Consider the following 23,585-nt stretch of genomic DNA (forward strand, 5'->3'; position numbering starts at 1 on the left):
CCACATCCTTACTGTCAACATTAGATGACCTATGCTGGGAAGGGAGGTGTCTGGCTCCAGACAGGACATTACTCTCCACTTGGAAAGGTGTGTTCAATATGCCATCTAGGGAAGATTGAACTCTTTCAACAGTACATAATGGGAAAATACTCTGGCACTAGGCAATAAACTGAGACTATGTCAGAATCCCAAATACTACATCTAATCTTGTTTCTCCTAACTGCAGAATATAAACGGTTTCTTGCTCTAGTTGGAAACAAACCAACCCAACCAAACAACTACTTCAATGGTTCTCTCTCTCCCACTGCAGGAGAGTTCGGTACTAACTTTGAACTCAGGTTAAGTTCCTTTTCCTGAGTTATTTCCTCAGCAGTTGGTTCCAATCAAAGGTCAAATCCAAAAGAAGCAAAAGAAACACCTTTTCAAATATCAATCTTGTAAAACAGATATAAGGTCAGAAAATCAGCAGGGCATACTTTATTGGTGATGGCTCATTAATTTTACTATCCCTATTATTTCAGCAAAAACAAGGTGGTCACCTCCCCCTCCTGCATCACCTACACCTTCAATAGAGAAGAGTTGGCTTGAAAATTGGAAACTAGGTAACTAAATCATCTCAAACTCCACCAGCATTAATTGGAAATGTCACCTCCCCTGAAGATTACTGATAAAATAAATGACAATATAGAAAACCAAATTATCAACCTGGGAACAAAGAATCTACTAGAATACTGGATGTTTGAGGATAAAAACCAGTACAATGTTATGATTCATTTTTCACCAAATTCCTCTTATTAACAATGTTCTTTTTACTGCTTAGGAAAGTAATTAATGTCCCTCATGGGAAATCAAGGCAGTAGAGAAAAATAAAATAATAACAATTAACTATAAAGTACCCAGTCACAGAAAATCCTTTTAAAGTATTATAAGTCCCACAGATCACATGATGCATTTGCTCTTTATCTTATATGTAGGTTTGGATATCATTAAATAATTTTAAGTACTAATTTTAATTCCTTTATTGAATTCCCCTTTTTCTATTTCTGTATCTGATTTTTTAAAACATAAAAAGCTGTAATAAAAATCTCTGTGCACAGATACATTTTCTTTTCTTAAGATTACTTGTTCCTGGAAGTAGTGCTTCGGAACCCAAGGGTGAGAAGGGAATGCCTGCTGAATTATTTTCTAGAATTTTTTGTTTATAACCTATGGAATCTTTTTCAAGCATTATAAACAAACTGTCTTATCTCTGTATCCTCTCATTAAGCCCCCCAATTTTCCTTCTGAATATCTTTTCAAAACAATGGTTGAAAAATGATTTCTCAAGTTATAATGTTCCATTGATTACGTGTAACATTGAATCATTTTCATAAATGATTCATAAATCGGTTAAGTTGATTTTCATTTGTGAATTGTCTGAATACGCCCTGGACCAAATGACATTTTTAGATTTTGAGAAGTTGTTAGAAATGTATAAGAGGTTTCTAAATATTCAAGATACTATTTATTTTCTGTCATATTTGAAACAAATCATTTTCCCTGTTATCTTTTTCTGAATTTTTTTTTAGGGTATTTGAACTTATTATTTAGTTAAATCAATGTATAGTTCCCTATATAATTTTTTCAATCCCTTCAAGTGTAGATAAAGTGATCCTCTGCTTGAGATTTCATCTCCACTATCTGTATTTTAAAGTCATTGATTTGTGACATCACACTTGGTAAAGTGAAGCATTAACGGAAAAGAGGAAGTTGCTCAATGAGATGAGATAACACAGTGATAGCAGCCTTGGACTCACTTGTGACGATAGTGCAGGCCAGGGCAGTGGGTCCTTCTATTGTACATAGGGTTGCTAGGAGTGGGAATCAACTTGATGGCACCTAACAACAACAATGCAGATAAAACTTGGATGCCACTGGAATGTTGTTGTTGTTGTTGTTGTTAAGTGCCATAGAGAGGGATCCGACTCATAGTGACCCGGTATGGGTTTCTGAGGAGCAGCTGGTAGGGTAGAACTACTGGTCTTGGGGTTTGCAGTCCCGTGCTGATCCTACGGCACCACACTAAGAGTCCAGTCTAGTTTGTAATTTGAGGTGAGAATTAAACTTCTCCTTTTCAAATAGGAAAAATGCATTATTGCCTCTACTCATTTGTAATGTCAAATTTATTTTGTGTCAAAAACTAAATTCTACTATATTTCAGGAAGAGCTTCTATAAAAGTATTATATTTTTACTGTTGTTTATGGATTTTTTTAAAAAAAATAGTACCTGTTTTGTTTTTTGTTTTCTTATTGTCATTGTTAGAATTCAGTGAAACAACAATTTGTTAATGAAATTAGCCAGCAAATTTTTCCACTGCTGATCAAATATTATAAACAACAGCAACCCGATCATGTTTAATGGTGCACAGGTTTTCTCAAGCTGGACAACTGTGAAATAGAGTGTAACCAATGATTTGAGTGTAAATGTGATTAAACTTTCCAGTGTTGGGAGACACTTTTAATGGAAGCGGTTATCTATATTTATAGCTGTTACATTTTTTACTTCGTCTGTTTCTTACTCAGTTTTTTCTCTAGTTATTTTATTATTTTTTTGAAAACTGATTTGCAAAGTATTCCATTAATTGCCTCATAACTGTCATATCTGTGGAAAATTGTTAACAGGCATTAAAGTGATCAAGAACGCTCTGGGAATACAGTGCCTTATTTTAGATTGGCTTCTTATCTGGGCTATGCTTGCACAGACTGAATTGGGTTGCATGATGCTTTCATGCATTTGTGTTGGGATTATCTCACTCTGGGACAGTCAGACACGCACACACACACACATCCCTGCAGGCTTCTTGCCTGGGTTTTTCTGCCTATGCCATTCTTGCCCAGCTTCTAAAACCAGATAATCTAGCTAATATCAACCCCCAAATCAAATGCATTGCCTTTCAGTGGATTCGAAGATTCAGAGGCAAGGGTTATGCTAGTGCAATCCTGGTGTGGCACTGTGGAATAAAGCACCAGACTGCAAGATCGGTTTGAACCACCAGGTCGGCAGTTCAAACTCACCAACCACTCCTTGGAACCCCTATACTGGGACGCTATGAGTCGGAACACATTCAGTGGCACTTAACAACAACAACAACAACTGTATTGCTTTAGAGCAAAGGGAGTCTCCACGAAGGATATGAACGTGAAGAAACATGCTGTATTGCCTTAGAAACTGTAATCCTCTCTGTGGATCATGATTTTTTTCTTTTTCTTTTTTTTTTTCTAATCAAATTTACCCAATTCTTTCTGCCTTTTTCCCCATCCTCCAATTTCAAGGAGCTATTTGTCAGTGCTCTTCATCCCAGAAAACCCCCTCTTTTAAGCCGCAATCAACAATTAGTAAGCAGGAAGCTTTAAGAAGGGAAGAGCAAAGAAGCGTGGTAGATGCTGTTTGCTGAAAATAACGGCAGGGTTCTGAGATGCTGCTCACATCTCTTCAAAATGGCTCGTAGCCAGGTTTCAGGTGGAAATTGTACTCAAGGCTGCAAGTCCTGGACCCCAACGTTCCCCCTCACTCTGCATCCTGAAACATATTTCCTTACAGCACCGCTATCATATTAGTAGGAAAATGTCTACTGAAGAGGTGAGAAACAAGGCAAGCAAACGCAGCCTGTGCTTGTGATTCCTGGAAGCAAGTGAGCATTTGTGAACTGCTATGTTGCTGTTGTTGTTATGTGCAGTGAAGTCGGTTCCGACTCATAGTGACCCTGTATAGCGTTTCCGAGGCTCTTAACAGGAGCGGAAAGCCTCATCTTTCTCCCACAGAATAGCTGGTAGTTTTGAACTACTGACCGTGAGATTCGCAGACCAATTTGTAACCCCTATACTACCAGTGCAAGGAGCTCTGGTAGCGTAGTGGTTACGAATCGGGCTGTGAACCTTAAGGTCAGTGGTTCGAAACTACCAGCTGCTCCGCGGGAGAAAGATGAGGCTTTCTACTCCCGTAAAGATTTATACCCTTGGAAACCCTGTACAGGGTCGCTATGGGTCGGAACCGGCTCAACGGCACTTAACAACAACAACATACTACCAGTGCACTGCTAGTGTTGTTGTTGTTAAGTGTCATCGAGTCGGTTCCAACCCATAGAGACCCTGTATAGGGTTTCCGGGGAGCAGCTGGTGAGCTTGAACTTCAGAACTTGCAGTTCAAATGGATAGTTGGAGCTAAATTCCACAGGTTAATGCTAACAGAATAAACGGCAGAAGTACCTTGAGAATCACTTCTCAAACATGCTAAGGCCTGTCAGCCTGAAGGAGCCTTGGAGGTCGGTGCCTCCCTGGTCATCTTTAATTAGGCAATACTCTTGTGAAACCCTCACAATTAACCCTAAGAGTTGTTTTTCTCTTACAGTAAATAGAAGGAGGATTTTTTTTTTTTTTTAAGTATATTCATGGATTGGTTTGATTAATTGTATTTAGAAGACTGTAGAAGAATTGGAATGTAACAGAATCATTCTATTTTCCCTCATTTAAAGTAAACAAATCATGAAATCACAGGGAAATTAAAGGAAGGGATACTACTAATCTTTTATAATCTTCTTTGCTGTACCACGGTGGCTTGTGTGTTGCTATGATGTTGGAAGCTATGCCACCAGTATTTTGTATGCCAGCAGGTTTGCCCAAGGTGGATAGATTTCAGCTGTGTTTCCAGACTAGGAAGAAAGAAACAGAACACTTTCGAATGTTTAGCCACTGATCTGCTCCCGTAAAGATTTCCAGCCTCAGAAACCCTGTACAGGGTCGCTATGAGTCGGAATCGACTCCACGGCACACAACAACAACAACAACAACCCTTATGAATAGCAGTAGAACCTTGCTAGGTAGTATCAGAATATTGAATATTGAAACATTATGACGAGCACGAGAATATTGGCAGACAGTGTGCCGGAAGATGAGCCTCTCAGGTTAAAAAGAACTAAAAGCAATAACTGTGGAAGAGCTACCTCATGAAAGTAGAGCTGACCATGATGACGTGACAGCAGTAAAGGGAGCTTCATTTGCTGATGATGCACAACTCAAAATGAGGATAAAGAACTGCAAACATCCATAAATAATCAGAACGTGAAATGTACAAAGCGTGAATCTAGTATAATTGGAAGTTGTCAGAAATACAATGGACCTCACAAACATCAATACTCTTGCATTAGTGACCTGCAGGAATCCAGGAGTGGCACTGTAGAATAAGCACTAGACTGCAAAGTCATTTTGAACTGCAAGATTGGCAGTTCAAACTCACCAGCTGGTCCTCGGAAATCCTATACAGGGTCACAATACGTCAGAATTGCCTCTCTGGCATTTAACAACAACAACAACAGTAACACTGCTGAATCGACAATCACATGGTTCGCTATTCCAGGGATGACAAGTTGAAGAGGAATGGTGTCACACTCATCATCAAAAAGAACATATCAACAACTGTCTTTAAGTATAACCCTGTCTGTGATCAGATAACACTCATAACCTACAAGGAAGACCATTTAATACAACTATTATTTGAATTTATGTATCAACCACTAAAGCCGGTGATGATGAAATTGAAGAATTTTATCAACTTCTGAAATTGATCAAACATGTAATCAAGAGGTATTAACAATTACCGGTGACTGGAATGCAAAGTTTGGAAATAAAAAGGAAGAATTAGTAGTTGAAAAAAATATGACTTGGTGACAGAAACAGTCATGAAGAGCACATGACAGAATTTGGCAAAACTAAGGACTTCTTTTCAAATTAACATAAACACAACTATACACATGGACTTCACCAGATATAACACACAGAAATCAAATTGACTACATTTGTCGAAATAAATGGTGAAAAAGTTCTGTAACATCAGTGAAAACAAGGTCAGGGGCAGGCTGTGAAACAGATCATTAATTGTTCCTATGCAAGTTCAGGCTAATACAGAGGAAAATTAAAACAAGTGCACAAAAGGCAAATATGACATTGAACATATCCCACATGAATTTAGAGATAGGTCATTTTGAGAACAGATTTGATGCATTAGACACTAATGTTGTGAAATGACATCAATAACATTATACAGAAAGAAAGCAAAAAGTCATTAAGAAGGAAAGAAAGAAGGAAAAGACCAAAATGGATGCCAGAAGAGACTCTGAAACAGGCTCTCTAGCATACAGATACTAAGGCAAATGGAATAAATGAGAAGGAAAAAAAGCTAAGCAGAAAAGTTCAAAAAGCAGTTTGAGAATACAAAGTCAAAAACTATAATGAAATGTGCAAAGACCTAGACTTAGAAAATTAAAAGGAAGAACACAATCAGCATTTCTCAAGCTGAAAGAACTAAGGAAAAATTTCAAGCCTCAACTTGTACTAGTGAAGGATTCTCTGGGCAATGTACTGAATGATGCAGAAAGCATAAAAAGAGGATGGAAGGAATAGAGTCACTATATCAAAGAGAAATGATCAATATTCAAACATTCTGAGAGGTAGCATATGAATTTAAAGAGACAATGGTATTGAAGGAAGAAGTACAAGGTGCACTGGAAGCACTGGCAAAGAACAATGCACCAGGAATTAATGGAAAACCAAGTGAAATCTTTCAACAAACTGATGCAGCAGCAGTGGCGGCACTCACTCATATGGCAAGAAACCTTGTCAACTCATTGAAGAGACCCATATGTGTGCCCATTCCAAAGAAAGATGATCCAGCAGAAATCATCAGACAATATCATTACTATGCAAGGAAAATTTTCTAAAAATCATTCCAAAACACCTGCACATTGATGGAGAACTGCCTGGTGTTCAAGTTGGAATCAAACAAGGACAAGGGCATATCATTGCTGATGTCAGATGGATATTGATTGAAAGCAAAGAAGATGCTTTCCTATGCTTTATTGACTATGCAAAGGCTTTCAACTGCGTGGTTCATGGCATGCTATGGACAATACTGTGGAGAAAGAGTTGTACTCATGAGGAACCTGTACACAGATCAAGAAGTAGTCATTCGAACAGAACAACGAGACACTGAATGGTTAAAAATCAGGAAAGGTGTGTGACAGGGTTGTATCTGTAACCATACTTATTCAATCTGTATGCTGAACAAATAATGTGAGAAGCTGAATTATATGAAGAATGTGGCATCAGGATTGTACTCATTAACAATCTACGATATGCAAATGATACAACTTTGCTTGCTGAAAGTGAAGAGGGCTTAATATACTTTCTGATGAAGATCAAAGACCACAGCCCTCAATATGGGTTGCACCTCAATGTCAAACACTGGACCAGTGAATAACATCATGCTAAGTGGTAACAAGAGTGAAGTCATCAAGGACTTCATTTTGCTTAGATACACCATCTACAAGCATGGAAACAGCAGTCACGAAACTGGGGTACAAGTCCCCTTTAAAGTGTTCAAGAGCAAACGTATCAGTTTGAGGACTACTCAGGTGTGCCTGACTCAAGCCATGGTATTTTCAATAGCATCATATACAATGAAAGTTGGACAATGAATAAGGAAGACCATAAAAGAATTGATGCATTTCAGTTATGGTGTTTGAGAAGAATATTGAAAGTACCATGGACTGCCAAAAGAATAAACAAATCTGTGTTGGAAGACATATAGCCAGAATGCTCCTTAAACACCAAGATGGCCTGACTTCATCTCTCATACTTTGAACATATTATCAGGAGGGACCAGTCTTTGGAAAAGGACATTATGTTTGGTAAAGTGCCAGATCAGCTAAAAAAAGGGAGACTCCCAGCAAGATGGACCAGCACAGTGAAAATAGCATGGGCTCAAGCATAACAGTGATTGTGAAATTGGTTCAGGACCAAGTAGTGTTTCATTCTGGTGTGCAAAGGTTCGCTATGGGTTGGAACTGATTCGAGGACACCTAACAACAACAATGATTTTTTTATAATGCAATTTGTTTTAAAATACTTGGCCTATATTAAAATTATATTATTTAACGTCATTCACACCAGAAAACACTCCTGGAGTATCAGAGTATGTGTATGCTCCTGACTAAATATCAGAGTGTGTGTACGCTGCTGAGTGTGTGTGTGTGTTACTCCACATACTCCACCACTCCTCTGTGGGGGCTTTATGTTTGGAAATGATGCTGTGTTACTAGCAAATACCAGCAAGGTTATCATGGTGGACAGGTTCAGCAGAACTTCCAGACTAAGACAAAATAAGGCTTGGTGATCTACTTCCAAAAATTAGCCAATGAAAAACCTGTTGATCACAGACTACTGCCAGAGATTTCAGTTTGCTTCCTTCAGACATGTGTTTAAGAGGGGCTGGTTGTGAGAGGAGAGGACAGCATCATGTTCAGGAAAGCGGAGGGTTAGCAAAGTAGAGGAAAACCCTAAGGGAGACGGACTGGCACAATGAAGCAGCAATTGAATGAAGCATAACCAAAGATCATGAACAGGCAACGCTTTGTTGTCGGGAGTTGGCGCCAACTCCATAGCAACTAACAAGAATAGAACCTGTCCTGGTGTGGCACTATGGGACAAGCGTTGAACTGCTAACCACAACATCAGTGGTTCAAGCCTACCATCCACTCCTTGGGAATCCTATACAGGGTCGCTATGTGTTGGAATCAATTCAGTGGCATTCAACAATCACAAATACTAAGCATTTACATCTCTGCGATTTATTTGGGAAGGAATTGTTAAGTGCTGTCAAGTTGAGTCCAACTCATAATGACCTAATGTACAAACAGAATGAAACACTGCCCGGTCCTGTGCCATCCTCACAATTGTTGCCAAGCCTTGGCCCACTGCAGCTGCCACTGTGTCAATCCAACTCATTGAGAGTCCTCCCTTTTTCACTGGCCCTCCCCATTTACCCAGCATGATGTCCTTTTCCAGGAAATGGTGTCTCTTGACAATATGTCTGAAGTATGAGAAATGAAGGAGAGTTTCCTGTTATTTGCTGCCCCTTACATGATTCAGATTTCTCTGAGAATAACTCCTGTCTGGTGCTACCTAAAGGATCCCTGGAGGTGAAATGGTTAAATGCTTGGATGCTAACTGAAAGGTTTGAGCTCAGTAGCTGTTCACTGTAGGAGAAAGATGTAGCAGTCTGTTTTTGTGAAGATTGGTGGCTTTGGAAATCCTGTGAGGCACTTCTATTTTGTTCTCCTGGGTCCCTCTGAGTTCGAATTAACTTGATGGCAGTGGGTTTTGGTTTGAGTGGCTACCTACGTCTTTCAACTTTTCCTGGTCAACCTATTTTGCCGTTAACTTAATCAACATTTATTGACTGTCATCAGTGAACAAATGAATGAATGAAACAATCAAATAATGAATAATCAATTGATATGGGTACATCCATACTTATTGAATGATCAATCATGTGTGTCTTGTCTTAAGTGAAATACATTTATATTGAACTTGAGAAATTCTGTCCAAATTATAATCACATTTTCTAAGGAGAAACGCGTATCTATGTCATCCTCAAAGTTCGACACTCATGAGAACCTGGGGAACTTTTATCACTTTGATGGAATCTGAACCCTGAACCTGATTGCCTGGCAGAGTTAATCAGTTAACTTCCTGGTGAATTAATGGATTCATCTGTACAACATGATGACCATCCAAGGACACCAGGACTAATGACATGATGACAGTAGATGAAAGATTCAACAAGGCTCTCAAAACTCACAGCCAAGCCATTCCCCATACTTGCCTGCAAGTATAACTGCACTGTTTGCACAACACTTGAATTTTATACAAACAAGTTTATAAGAATTCTGTGGGGGCTGTTTGTATTTGCTGGTCTGATGCTAGGCATCAGAAAAATCCACCTCTCCTCCTCTTTTGAAAATGCAAAATGCTGAGCGCTTCAAAAACCCATGAAGTGTCTAAGGACTCTGGTCTTTGATAGACAAAACACACTCCCTATGATTCTGGTGAGACTACTAAATTTAATAATAAAGCAGTTCAGACATTTTATTTTATCATCTTTGTCCTCTTCTATTTCCTCTTTCATTTTTCTATTAGGCTTTGAATTTGACTTTTATGTTTCTGCATCTTTGCTTTGCCCAACCCCTGAAGCCATCTGAAGTTTTCTGCAGGCTCCACGGTGCCATTTTCAGTGTCTGATGAGCTTGTCCCTTCGGTATGTGTCAAACAATTTTTCTAGGCTCCAGATAGAGTCTGCCACATGGCCCAGAAATGACCTAAGCCCACGAGCTGCAGGCTTGAGTGGGCTGTATTGCTCTAGTTGCAATGCAGTTTTTTCAAGGCAATAATAAATACTGGCTCAAAGATGCATGGTGGAAGTAAGTTTCTCAGAGACACAATGCTCAGGTCTATTCAGAGATATACAGATTTTTTTTTTCCTCCTGGGCACCGTAACAACTGTTCTGAGCTCAGTAAGCAAAGCTGTAAACAGGGATGAAGGGTATTAGCTGAACTTGGGGTTGGGGATCCATGGGAGAGAAAAATCAGAACCATAGTTATATTGTTCGGGGTTGTTTTTTGTGTGCATTTTTAAATGATCCACTTAACTATCCAGTGAATCAACTCCGTTGAAACTGGTTAACTTTACATAATGATTCTATTGTGTGGGAGGTTTGGGTGGTAGAATAGATGCAGGAACTGGAATGTCACAATTTCTAGGTCACGAAGAAACATTCGAAAGCTGCCTCAGGAGCCAGTATCTGAAAGAAACCATGTTGGACCTAAAGGAAATCAAGAATTCAACTAATAAAAATAAGTCTGGAGGGTGTAGCAGAATAGAAGGCAGCATGCCTCTAAATTCCAGCTATTCCTGGTGGATTTGTAAGACAGTCTGTTTCTGAGAGAATGCCAGGTGAGCTTTTGGAAATCTCATCTGTAAATATTTCCTAGAGATTTTCCATTCGTTGTCTCATTTCATTCTCAGAACGACCCTGTGACTTCCATTTAAAAGGTACTGCAACCCACATCTTAGAGTTTAAAATGCTGCATGATCGAAATGATATAATGTGATGAGGGTGGCATACGGGCCTTTAGTACTTCAGTTCAGACTGCGTCCACTCTGCCAGTGGTCATTCTCAAACCAACCTGTTGCATCATTTTATGGGGGAAAAATGTAATTACATGTGTTTTTAAAAACGTTTTCTTTAAATTGGGTGAAAGTCTACAGAGCAAATCAGTTTTACATTTTGCTGTAAGTTATGTTCAGGCCCCAAAGTAGTTATCTCAACCATAAAATGTGAAAAAAAAAACACAAAACAGCCCAACAGAATTTTACTTTTCAACCAGTCCTGCAGAACCTGGAGGACACAATGTTGATTTCTCTCCATAAGACTTTAAGTGGGTTTAGTAAACTTATCCCTAGACTGTATTTCCCACATTTGCTCATTATTTGATTATTTCCTTTTCTCCCTTTATTCTCTCCCTGTAATACACATTTACACAGTATGGGTCATTGCTAAGCACTCACAACACATGGGGCAGTGTGCTAGGTTCGTCTGAATAAACATTTCAGCGTGGCAATCAGAGAAAAAGAAAGCAATAAAATGAGTCAGCTAGTTTCAGAAGTAGGTCGTTGTTGTTGTGAAGTGCCGTTGAGTCAGTGCCAACCCATAGCAACCCTGTATATGGTTTCTGAGGAGCAGCTGGTGAGCTTGAACCACCGACCTTGCAGTCCATCGGAAGTAGGTTAGTCAATGTAAATCCCAGTACCAGGCCCAGAACTGGAGATTTTGGCAGGGACTTGTAACCACAGTGTTGTTATTGTTGATACGTGCCATTGACTTGGTTCCAACTCATAGCGGCCCTGTATAGGGTTCCCAAGGAGCAGTTGGTGAACTTGAACTGCCAACCTTGTGATTCAAACCGACCTTGAAGTCTAGCACATTAATCCACAGCCTGTCAATTCACAATGTTGGCCCAATGCTAGCCCATTGACAACTTCCACTTTAGTTAAAGTCAAGAAGTCCCAGTGTGGTGTTGTAGAATGAGCACTGGATCTCAAGGTTGGTTTGAACTGCAAGGTCAGCAGTTCCAATTCACCAGCCACTCCTTGGAAACCTACATAGGGTCACTCTGAGTCAGAATTGACTCAATAGCACTTAATAACAACAACAAGATACTTATGAGGAATGATGGTGGAGTAACAGTTAAGTGCTCAGCTGCTAACTAGAAGAATGGCAATTCAAACCCAACCAGCCAGTTCATGGGAGAAATTGCTGGTCTGTTCCTGTAAAGATTATAGCCTCGATAAAAACCTATAGAACAGTTCTAATCTGTCACATGAGACGGGTATGGGTCTGAATTCAAGTGATGGCACTTAACAATAAAAACAATATACTGATTATTTATCCTCTTATACCACAGAATGTTCAACATGGAAGGGGCCTCAGAGGCTTCTAGTACCCTCCTTTTCTAGTCTGGCCATATATCAGTGACCTGGTAATTTTTACAAGGAATGGATTCTTGAGGTTCACCAAGGAAATCAGTTATCTCCAGAAAAGAGATTTTATTTTTAAATGTGTGTCTAATAAATTTTCTCAATGACTTCAGAATGACTTTCTTAGAATGGTGCTGGAAAACCTTAGACTAACCCTGCTTCTGGTTTTCATTATTACAAGGTTTAGACATTCCAGTGGATCACTGTGGCTCTCTGTAGGATAAATGCTGGACTGTGAACCACAAGATAAGATTTTATGCTCCTGCAAAGATTTATAGCCTCAGATGCTCTATAAAGGGTCACTGTGAGTCAGAACTAACTCAATGGTACTTAACAATAACAACAGCAGACACTCGTAATAGCCCAAATAGTAATGGTTTGTGAGAAATTGCTTAGTCTTAGTAGTGCACAGAAATAGAAAATTGTTTGTATCATCTATGCAACCAAAGTTCTTGACCCAACATTTGGAAAACTATACAAGTTGAAACAGTAATCTGGAGTAGAGACATTTGGATCCTTATAGAGTTGTTCTTCAATACCCTAAGAAAATAGTGCATCTGTCAGAGAATTACTGTTCCGTAATGTCAAGGTTTGAACCACTGACCTTGAAATCAGCAGCCACTGTTTATCCTACAATGCCTCACCAGGTTTCTCTGTCACAGAATGCTAAATGTCATTGAGTTACTTCCAATTTATAGTGACCCTGTATAGGGTTTCCTAGAAATAGCTGGTGGGTTTGAACCATCAACTTGGGGTTAGCAGTCCAGTGCCTATCCTACTGAACTACACCAGGGCATATCATGTGTGGCTTGAGGAAAAATCTATTCAAGTCCCTTTGGTTAGTCCAGCATTTAACCATCTGCCCAACCCAGTGGCTCTGACCCCCCCCCCCCCACACACACACCCCATTTACTGGATCAGTTTTTCAGGAGCTTGTAGGAATGGCTAAGTATTTGACTCCCATGTGTATAAGAATTAACTAAAGACCCCAGGTTGCTGAAACCATAGAATTTCTCCTCAGTGGGTCTGGGTGGTGTCAAAGAATGTGCATTTCTAACAAGCTCTGGAGTGATATCAATGCTGCTGGTCCCAAGACCGGTTTGAGAATCATTGTTCTAATTTAAAATACATACCAATCAGCTGGAGTATTATTAAAATGCAAATACAGATTCAAGATTTTGTATTTCAAACATTCTGCTAAAAACAAAAACAACAAAATCTACTGGCACTGAGCCAACTCTGACTCCTAGTGAAATCCACATGTTACAGTAGAACTTCTCCGTAGGGTTTCCACGGCTACATCTTTGTGTAAAAAAAAAAAAAAAATGAAGACTATCTATATATGTATGCACATATATAGACAGTTGCACACAACCTAGAATCATATACATATATGTTAATGCTAAAGTAATATTTTGTCATGAGTGTGTTATTTCAATTCATAGTAATTGAAACACACCAAAAATTTTAAGAAGTTTGTTATCTGCAAACACTGGAAAATCTCAAAATGGATAAAAGTTCAACCTATAAGCTGAAATGATTAACTAGGATAAAAAAAAATAAACAAAAGAAACATCTCGGTATATTTATTCAAAATTGGCAGATTAAGAATCCAAAGGGGATGCTTCCATTAAGAATTTTCACTTTATTCATTTCCAGCAATTTATTATTTTGTAAGTTTTCTGGTTTCTTAAAGCTTAATGCAAGAAAAGAAGATGCAAGTTAAGTATTAAGTATTTCACTAGGAAGTGAATTTTAGCTATAAGTGCCATTATTTTAAGAAAGGAGGAGAGAACACCTAATTGCAAGGGGTGATATTAATTTTAGTATCACTAACAGTAACTTAGTAGGAGGCAGAGGCTTGCAAGTAACATCAGTGTTTTATGTGTGTATGTGTTTTTGTTTTTTCTTTTTGTTTCAGTATCCATATGAACGTGAGAGACATTCAAATTGCAACAATTCATCTGGCCAGCCAAGATTCTCTCTGCAGGCAGGGTCTTTTGCTTGGCCTCAAACTCCATACTAAAGAAAGACGTGAACATGTATCATAACTGCTGCAGAGTACAAACATTCTAAGTCTGCTTCCAAAAAAGCATTATGTGTAACCTCTGCATCATTTTTTATCTCCAGATGGTGATCCTGGAATCCTGAGCATCAGAAGATGGGACAGAGAGGTGGATTCAGTGCTGACTGGAAGAGGAAGCTGAACAGGAACAGTGAGAAAGAAGAAAAATGGGCAGACTGGGGGCTGGCACAGCATGGCCATTATGAGATTTTGCAAGTAGCTGTTGATAAAGAAGTGTGTGGGCACAGGACATGGCTGCACATTGGCAGCAATGGGGTGCAATTCTCCCTTGTTCCCATGCCCACCTGGTAGCCAGGGGCCTAGCCAGGCCCTTCCCTCACCAACCCAGCTACCAGTGTTACCCTTCCTGCACAGTCTCTATTCTACCTGGACTTGGGCACTGGGAATGCCGCTCCCACTTCCAGAGGTGTGTCAACCCGCCCTGAACTATGCAACTCAGTGAACAGAGAACTAAGAGCATTCACACTTCCCATATCTACCACATCCACCATGAGAGACAGAACACACTGATATACAATCATCAACTAAATAAGAATACAACACTGCAATTTCTTGGAGAAAACAGGCAATTTCTGCTTACACAAAGAAACAAGACAGAACGCCTCAGGCAAGTGACCAAAATACAATTAGAATAGACAGTACGAGAAACGGTTTCGTGAACCATCTGATAAGCCTTGGAAAATCAATACTGTAGGAACACAAATCTAAATTAAATATAGATAGATTCGATCATCCCTAGTAGCTCCATGGTTAGAGTACTCAGTTGCTAACCAAAAGAAAGGTGGTTTGGACTCACAGTGGCTCCTAGAGAGAAAGACAGGGTATTCTGTTTCCACAAAGTTTTACAGCCTTGGAAACCTATTCTGTCCCACACGACTGCCATGAGTTATAATAGACTTGATGGCAATGGATTTGGTTTTGGTTTTATAATTTTTCAATTTCTATGTTAAATGAAGATGATGAAATTTTATGCATAACAAAATGGAATGTTGTCCAGTTCTATGTCATCTTCATGATCAATTATATGTTTGGGTCCATTGTCATGGCAATTTTGTAGTGTTTTCCAACCTAGGGGTTCATCCTCCAGCACTGTATCTTAGGACCATATTCTGTTGCAATCCATGAGGTTTTCATTGGCGGATTTTCAGAAGCAATTCCCCAGACATTTTTCCTAGTCTATGTTAAGAGTAGAAACTCCACCGAAGCCTGTCTACCTGAGCCACCTTGCTGGTATTGGAAATACCAGTGGCATAGTTTCCAGCATCAGAGCAACAGGCAAGCCACCACAAATGACAAGCTGACAGATGGTGGTGGCCTCCCAGAGTAGGGTGGGTCCTAAACCTTCTGAGTTATAAAATGAGCTGAGTAGATACAAAGACAGATGGGGTAGAGGGGAATGAACGTCATGTGAGGAATGACACGGATAGCCAGCAGACACAAAAAGAATCAACAAGGCCAAGATGCTGATGTGGATTTTCAGCTTCCAGAAGTGTGAGAAAATAAATTTACCTTCTTTAAAGCAAAATAAATAAAAATCATGTTAACAGCAACAATTTCTGTAACGATGGGGTGGTATAAAGTGGTTAACCAGAGAAGGGTCCTTGACAGCTAAGCTATTTGTCTACAGAGATGAAATGAAATTTAGAAAGAACTGTTGAGCCTGTTATATCAACTGTTTTTCTATTTCCCTCCTGTGGTTCACCAATGTTATTCCCTAGGGTCATAAAGGTGGGTGCTACTGCAAAGTATGATTTCATGATGCATCATGTCTACGGTACCAGGCATCCTTCCAAAGACCCTTCTGGAATGCTAGGTCTTAGCTCCACTCTCTCCTCACATACCCCCTTTGCAAAGAACTTCTACAGTACCTTGATGCCATTGTGCGTCAGAAACTTCAAGAGTCCTGAATTTAAATTCTCCCTAAGGATGTCTCCAGGAAACTACATGTGAAGGGTTCTAGAGAGAAAATAAAGTGTGAGTGAAGAGGGAGAGACTAGAGAAATAGAGATTGAGAAAGGAAGACAAGAGAAGTTAGGAACAATCTAGAGCATGAATAGAGGGGCTATTCTTAAAAAGAAGGTGGCATGCTTTTCAGCTATCAATCAGGAGGGATAATACACATGTTGAATGAATTGGGAAAGGACGATGGTGCCATCAAGTTGGTTCCAAATCACAGCAACCGCATGTAGAGTTTACAAGGCTATAATTCTTTGTAGGAGCAGAAAGCCATCTTGTTCTCACGAAGCAGTTGGTGGGCTCAAACTGCCAGCCCTGTGGTTCACACTCCAGTGCTGATCTTACAGTGCCGCTTTTCTTAAGTGGAGAAAAGAAATTAAGGAGTGATGTCCATAAAGAAGCACAACATTTTCACTAGAGAAGCAGGTAGTAAGAGTGTATGCTTGGAAAGTCCAGCAGATGATGGAAACAAATTGAGACCACCTCCATGAGAATACATTTGAGCTTCTCTGAGAAGTTAATGCAGGAAGAGTCCCGAGGAAGCAGGGTGACACAAATATACAATGGTGGTGTCATGGAACCTTGTGACTCTAGCAATTCCAGGCAGTGAGGAGAAAGATCAATGAGATGGCAGGCAGGGCATCAGGGAGGTAAAGGATTCTTGAGTGCTGGAGACAGAGAGCACAGTCATTATGTGTCAGAACCGATTCAACAGCAATTAGCAACCGCAAAGTGATGGCTGGAACTGTGGTTGCCTTGGCAGGACCACACCAAATGCTTTCATGGGTCATGCAAGGTCCATGGACCGGACGGTCCGCACCCCTGCCTTAGACCAAGGAATCCTGATAAGTTAGACTTTGGGCTGCTAAACTGCAAGGTCAGGAGTTTGAATCCATCAGCCAATCACAGGGCAAAAGATGCGACTTTCTGCTCCCATAAAGATTTACAGCTTCGTAAGCCCTATGAATGGTTGCTATGAGTTTTAGAACTGGCTCCATAGCACACAACAAAGCAGATCTTATACCCTTCAATGTAAGTCTTATTTCCACTTCAAAGGATTGAGGCAGCTAGTATTTTAGAATACATAATTCATGTTACTAGTTGGCATATTTATAAAAGAAAAGAAAAAACACTAAAACTGTAAAACCATTATGTATTTAACCAAAATAATAATAAGGTTTAAATGATAGGTCTTTTTGATTAGTATCTGAATAATTCTAACGAAAATAGCCCATTTAATTTGATACCAAGCTGAGAATATAGCCTAAGGTTCTCTAAACTATTTTTCCTATTTTTCAAAGTAACTCTTTCATAGAAAAATAGTTGAGTGTTGTTTTTATTTTATGTCATTGAGTTCATTCCTACTCACTGAGACCCCTGGTTCCCATTGGGTGCCCTGGGATGTAACATTACCAGAGCAGACAGGCAGATCTGTCCTCCCGCAGGGTGACTGGGTGGGTTCAAGCCACAGCCTTTTTGGTTAGCAACCAGCTGTTTAACCATTTACCACCAAGGCCCCTTGATGTCAATGGTAATTCCTTTCATAATTGTAGCGGATTTTCTCTATCTGCTTACATATCTAAGAAGTCTACATTTGTTTTATATTAAAAGGTGATGGCGGTGGTAGCAGTTGTGTGCCACCAAGTCATAGAGACCGTGCATAGGCTTTCAGAGGTTTTGTTTTGTTTTGTTTTAAAGTTTTTATTGAGAATTGAGTAATAATTTATATGAGAGAACATGGGTTTTACACTCATTGTTTCATTGCAGTGATTACAATCCCCTCCATGCATCAACATTCAACACTTTTACTTTGATTCCCTCTGTTTTTACTTTTGTTTCTGTTTTTTTATTTGGGATGCACACAAAAACCCTCAGGAATACATAATCATTTAAACAACCCAAGGACACATTCTGTAAGCCTGCCTCCTGGCCGCCAGCACACAGCCTTTCTCTATCCATGATTCTAGAATCCTCTGTTGCTCTATTTCTCCATGTCCTCATCTCTGGTGTCGCTGCTTCTTTGGATAAGATCCCACATTCCATATATGCTATTGTTCCTTGATGGTCCTAGGGTCCTCTGTTGAGGCTGTACATCTTTACATGTGCAGAAAGTGTCAAGCTTCTCCCAAAGAGTGACTGGTAGATTTGAACTACTGACCTGGCAGTTAGCAGCCCAATCATAATCTACTACGTTACCAGGGCACCTTATATTAAGGGATAATGAGGTTTAAAAAAACACAACAAAAGAAGGGCTTTTGCAGACACCAAATGTGTGTTCACACCTGAATGTTTCAGGTTCAGATGCGGAACAAGGGGAAAGGTTTCAATCACTGAAGTTTGGGCTTCTGATTCCGAAATCCACAACCTAGGGTGAATCTGAATTACAAGAATTTTCAATGATGGGATTTGCATCTATGCTGGCAAATTCCTTGGCTGGTTTGAGGAGATAGCTTATCAAAGTAACTTGCAAGATCTTCACGGTAAGAAAAAGATGCAACCTAATATGAGCTTAAACTTATCAAGAAACTCTTCAGAACTACTGGATTTGTTTCCTAGGGCTGCTGTACCACAAAGTGGGTGACTTCAAATGATAAAAATGTATTGTCTCACTATTCTGGAAGCTAAACATCTGGATGCAGGTATCAGCAGGGCCACCTTCTGTCAAGGTTCTCAGGAAGCTCCATTCTTGTCCCTTCAGCTTCTGGTAGCCTCAGACTTGTTTGGCTTACAGATGCAGCAGCACAGTTCCATCTCTGCCCTGGTCTTCACGTGGTCATAGTCCGTCTGTGATCTTTCTGTTCCTACCCTCTCCTATGACAACACCAGTCAGATTCCAGCCCACTGCAGCATGAGCTCATGTTAACTGAGAAAAGACCGCATCTCCAAACAAAGTCCTATTGATAGCTACCAAAGGTTCACACATTATATCTTTTTCGGTGGCACCATTCAATTAATAACAGTTCTCATTATTATATACTATAAGAAATGAAAAACCCTGGGTTTTGGAGTCAAAGAGATTTGAGTTCAATTCCTAGATTAACCATTTAGCAAGCAGGAGATTCTGACTGCAGTTTAACTGCCATGAACTCTGAAAGTTTTTGCCCATAAATTTGGCTTCATAATATGTACTTCATAAGGTTATTGTGAAGAATAAGTCAATAAATGAGATAAAATACTTTAAGCATTTGCAAAATTTCTGGCACACGATCAATATATTGCTACAGTGTTCATTACTCATGTCTAACGGATTGAGTCCATACACTAGAAAGACACACTGTGAAAGTAGATTTTTTAGCATAAGTTAAATGTAGATTTCATTTTCAAAACGATATTAAGTGGTCAAAATGAAATGTTTAGTCAATGAATTCTTTGTCGGTATGAATAGTTTAAACCTGCAGGAATTCTTCTGCAATCAAATGCCAGTAACCAGGGAGGCATGCTTCATAGATTGTATTAGAGGAGTTATAAATGAGGCTGTAAATGACTTTATCAATCATCCCATCCATTTCCCAGAAAGCACGCGATTGTGTTCTGTGACAGGCCACGTGTGTAAATGATGGCAATACCAAGGCTAGGAACCACAGAGATTCCTTTCAGAGGTAGATTGTTGGGAAGCCCTGTGAGAGTTGAGGTTTACGGAGGCTGTGATCTGCTATTGTTCTTAGCTGGGTGCTCTTCCCCTGGAAGAATGCCACACAATCTACCCAACCTCCAGGGAGCTGGGGACTTACAGATAGGCAGAGGAGTAGGTGACTTTTTCTTTTCTTCTTCAAAGTAACAGCTGTCAGGATAAAAAGCAATCTTGAGTCTTTAAGGACAAAAAAAATACATCAAGAAATACAAGGTGTTTACTGATTTCTGCAGCAATCTGATTTTTTTTTTTTTTTACTTCCTTTACCTTTTTCTCTCTAAATGTATATATTATATGTTTTAAGCAGCAGTCATGATTTTTATCCATTGCTGTAGAGTTGAGTCTGACTCCTAACAACCCAGAAGACAGAGTAGAACTGCCCCATAGTATTTCCAATCCTCAGGAGAGCAGCCTACCACCTCTCTCTCTCTCGGGGAGCAGAACTACTGATGTTTCTGTGTAGGGTTCCCAGGGCTGTAAATCTTAACAGGACCATAAGCCTCATCTTTCTCCCTTGTAGAAGCTGATGTATTTGAACTGCTGACCTTGTGATTAGCAGTCCAAGACACAATTCATTCAATGAAAAAAACAAATCCTAATTTTTAATTATCCCTAAATTATAATACGGAGTTCTGGTATGGCATCTTAGGATAAGCACTCGACCTTAAGGTTGGTTTGAAACACAAGGGCGGAGGTTCAAACTCACCAGCTGCTCTGCTCCTTGGAGACCCTATACAGGGCCTCTATGAGTCAGAACTGACTCCACAGCACTTATAACAACACAGCAATGTGTAATATACTTAGCAAAAGCAGCTTCTGTGCCTGTATTGTGCCTGTTGTTAATTACAGCCTGTATTGACTCATAGCAACTCGATGTGTGCAGAGTAGAACTGCTCCAAAATGTCACTGGTTTGAATTGCCAGGCTAGTGCTCCATCATTTCCCAGGCTGTGCCACCTCAGGACATCTAGTTAGTGCTACACAGCATAATAACACCTTCCTCTCCTCCCTTTCTTCTTCCCCCCGGACTGCCTGCTTTCCTTCCTCTTTCTTTTCTCTCTTGTCCAGTAATGAAAAATCGTATCTCTAAGTAAAGTATCACAAAAACAACTTCACTGAATCCCCCTTGGAGGATTGAAGTTGGGAAGGACAGAGATCTAAGGAGACCTCAGGAGTCCCTGAATGGTACACCACACTCAGATAAGCTGGCAGTTCAAACCTATGGTTCTTATCATGCACGCCTGATATGACAACAGTCGCCATAGACAGATTCACTATCTGTGAATACAAATTTTTTTTAATTCTTGACTTTTGACCCAAATTATATTTGTTTGATCATTTGATAATTATTATGCAAACAGAATAATTAAGTGACTCTTAACATCCCCTCTGCCATCTTTAAGATTTCAGGGTTTCATAATTCAATTTATAAGGAATATGCCAGCAAAATATAAAATGTTCAATGGTTATAACAATTGCATTATGGGTATCTTCTATAAAACTGTATTTAAAATGCTGCAGAAGAGTGTCCTGAACAAAGGTATATCTTTATCATTATTTTACTCATTTTTATCTCAGCAAATGAGGGAAAAGGAACATTTTCATTAAGCAGGGGTGGAATTTCCATGGACTTGTAGGAGAAGAATTTGGGGAGACTCAGAGTTTACAGATAGATGGCTTTTTGAGAAGCTGTTTTGCCAGTGTTGGTTTTGCTGCCTTTCTTAGTTTTTTTTTCCCTCTGGCAAACACAGGGATTAAAGATCAGTGTGCCGGCCATTCCACTGCCATCAAAACATAAAATGTTTTCTGCTCTCTTGAGCTGCCATCTCATCAGCACTAACAGCTTGACCCTCTACCCCAATGCTATATAGGATACACCTGCCTTTAAAAATATGTGTGAACTGAATTTTATCTGCAGCAATTTTTCTTTTTATCCTTTGATCAGTCACCATTTCTTCACAATGTCAAAAGCCCCAGAGCTTGGCTGGAATGGTGATCAAACTCAAAGGCACACAATTTGGGATCTGATCCTCAATCTACACAATAAAAAATCCTTTCAGTTCAGACTCAGGCCCTGTAGTTTGTCTTACAATTGTGAAATTCAGCCATCACTAAAGCACTGCTTTCTCCTTGAAGCTTTGAAAAGAGTGACATAATGAGAATATAAAGAAATAAAACAGATATTTTTTTTTAGCAAGTGAACCATAATCTATGCATCTAAAGGAAGGTGTCTTCTGTGACCCCAGGGAAGATAAGACACTTTCTCGGTGCTGAGTTTTGTTTCTCTGTTTGTTTTAAAACTGACTTTAAAGATAATTTCCCAGGTTCATCAGAAAACCAACATGATCAATTTATTTCCACAGGGTATTCAATCAGTCCAATCTACTTTGTTGCTTCCTCTTCTTCTCGCTATACTTAGACTTGAACTATGCTGAACATCTAGGCTGGCTAAGTCCTTGTGGTTTAATTTACATTCATTGAGAGCAGAATTTGGTCTGCGAACAGAGACACTCTGAACATCGCTTAAACTGCATTGGCAACTACTTCTGCATCTCCCCTGCTCCATTCTTCATCTTCAAAGGAAAAATACTGACAGAAGAGCCCTTTTCTTTCCCACAACTAAGCATTACCTTATTACGTAGTTCTTGCGGTTATTGGATATTTTTGTAGTTATTACTGATGTGTTTGCTTACTTTTAGAGGATTGGACAAGGTCTAGACATTGCTAAGGCAAGCATTGCCCCAGGATTTGCAAGACAGAGTTGTAACAATGCATATATTTCAGGGGAAGCTTGTCAGGAGGACCATCCTTGTCCTCAGTCTCACTAGCCTGCACTGGACTGTGACATTATTTAAGAAATCAGCCTCTAATACTGTTGTTGTTGATGTTGTTGTTGTTGTAAGGTGCTGTCGAGTTGGTACCAATTCATGGCAACCTTATGCACAACAGAACAAAACACTGCCCAGTACTGTGCCAACCTCCCAATGCTGTCACACTTCAGCTCATTGTTGTAGCCAGTGTGCCAATCCATCTCATTTATCTCTGACCCTCCACATTACCAACCTGAGGTCCTTCTTCAGGGACTGGTCCCTCCTGTTATTATGTCCAAAGTATGAAAGACGAAGTCTCACCATCCTGGTTTCTAAGAAACATAGAAACATTCTGGCCATACGTCTCCCAACACAGATGTGTTTGTTCTTTCAGCCATCCATGGTACTTTGATATCCTCCTCCAAGATCATAACTCAAATGCATCAAGTCTTCTACGGTCTTCCTTATTCAGTATCTAACTTTCACATGCGTAGGAAGCTACTGAAAATATCATGGTTTGGGTGAGGTGCACCATAGTCCTCAAACTGATATCTTTGCTCTTGAACACTTTAAAGAGGTCTTATAAAGAAGATTTGCCTGATGCAATACTTCATTTGATTTCTTATTGTTATGTCACTAAAATTCTGAGATTGTTTATCAAACAATTGGCTATTCTGACAAAATGTGTGTGTAT

The 23,585-nt window shown here is 39.6% G+C and overlaps 1 protein-coding gene across 1 annotated transcript in view; it reads right to left on the bottom strand.

Moving 5' to 3' along the window:
* The window catches only part of GRM8 (glutamate receptor, metabotropic 8), a 1,194,828-nt gene that overhangs the window by 337,622 nt on the left and 833,621 nt on the right, over positions 1-23,585 (bottom strand). The gene's annotated exons all lie outside the window — the stretch shown is intronic.

Source organism: Chrysochloris asiatica, unplaced genomic scaffold (assembly GCF_000296735.1).
Source record: "Chrysochloris asiatica unplaced genomic scaffold, ChrAsi1.0 scaffold00032, whole genome shotgun sequence".
NCBI lineage: Eukaryota > Metazoa > Chordata > Mammalia > Afrosoricida > Chrysochloridae > Chrysochloris > Chrysochloris asiatica.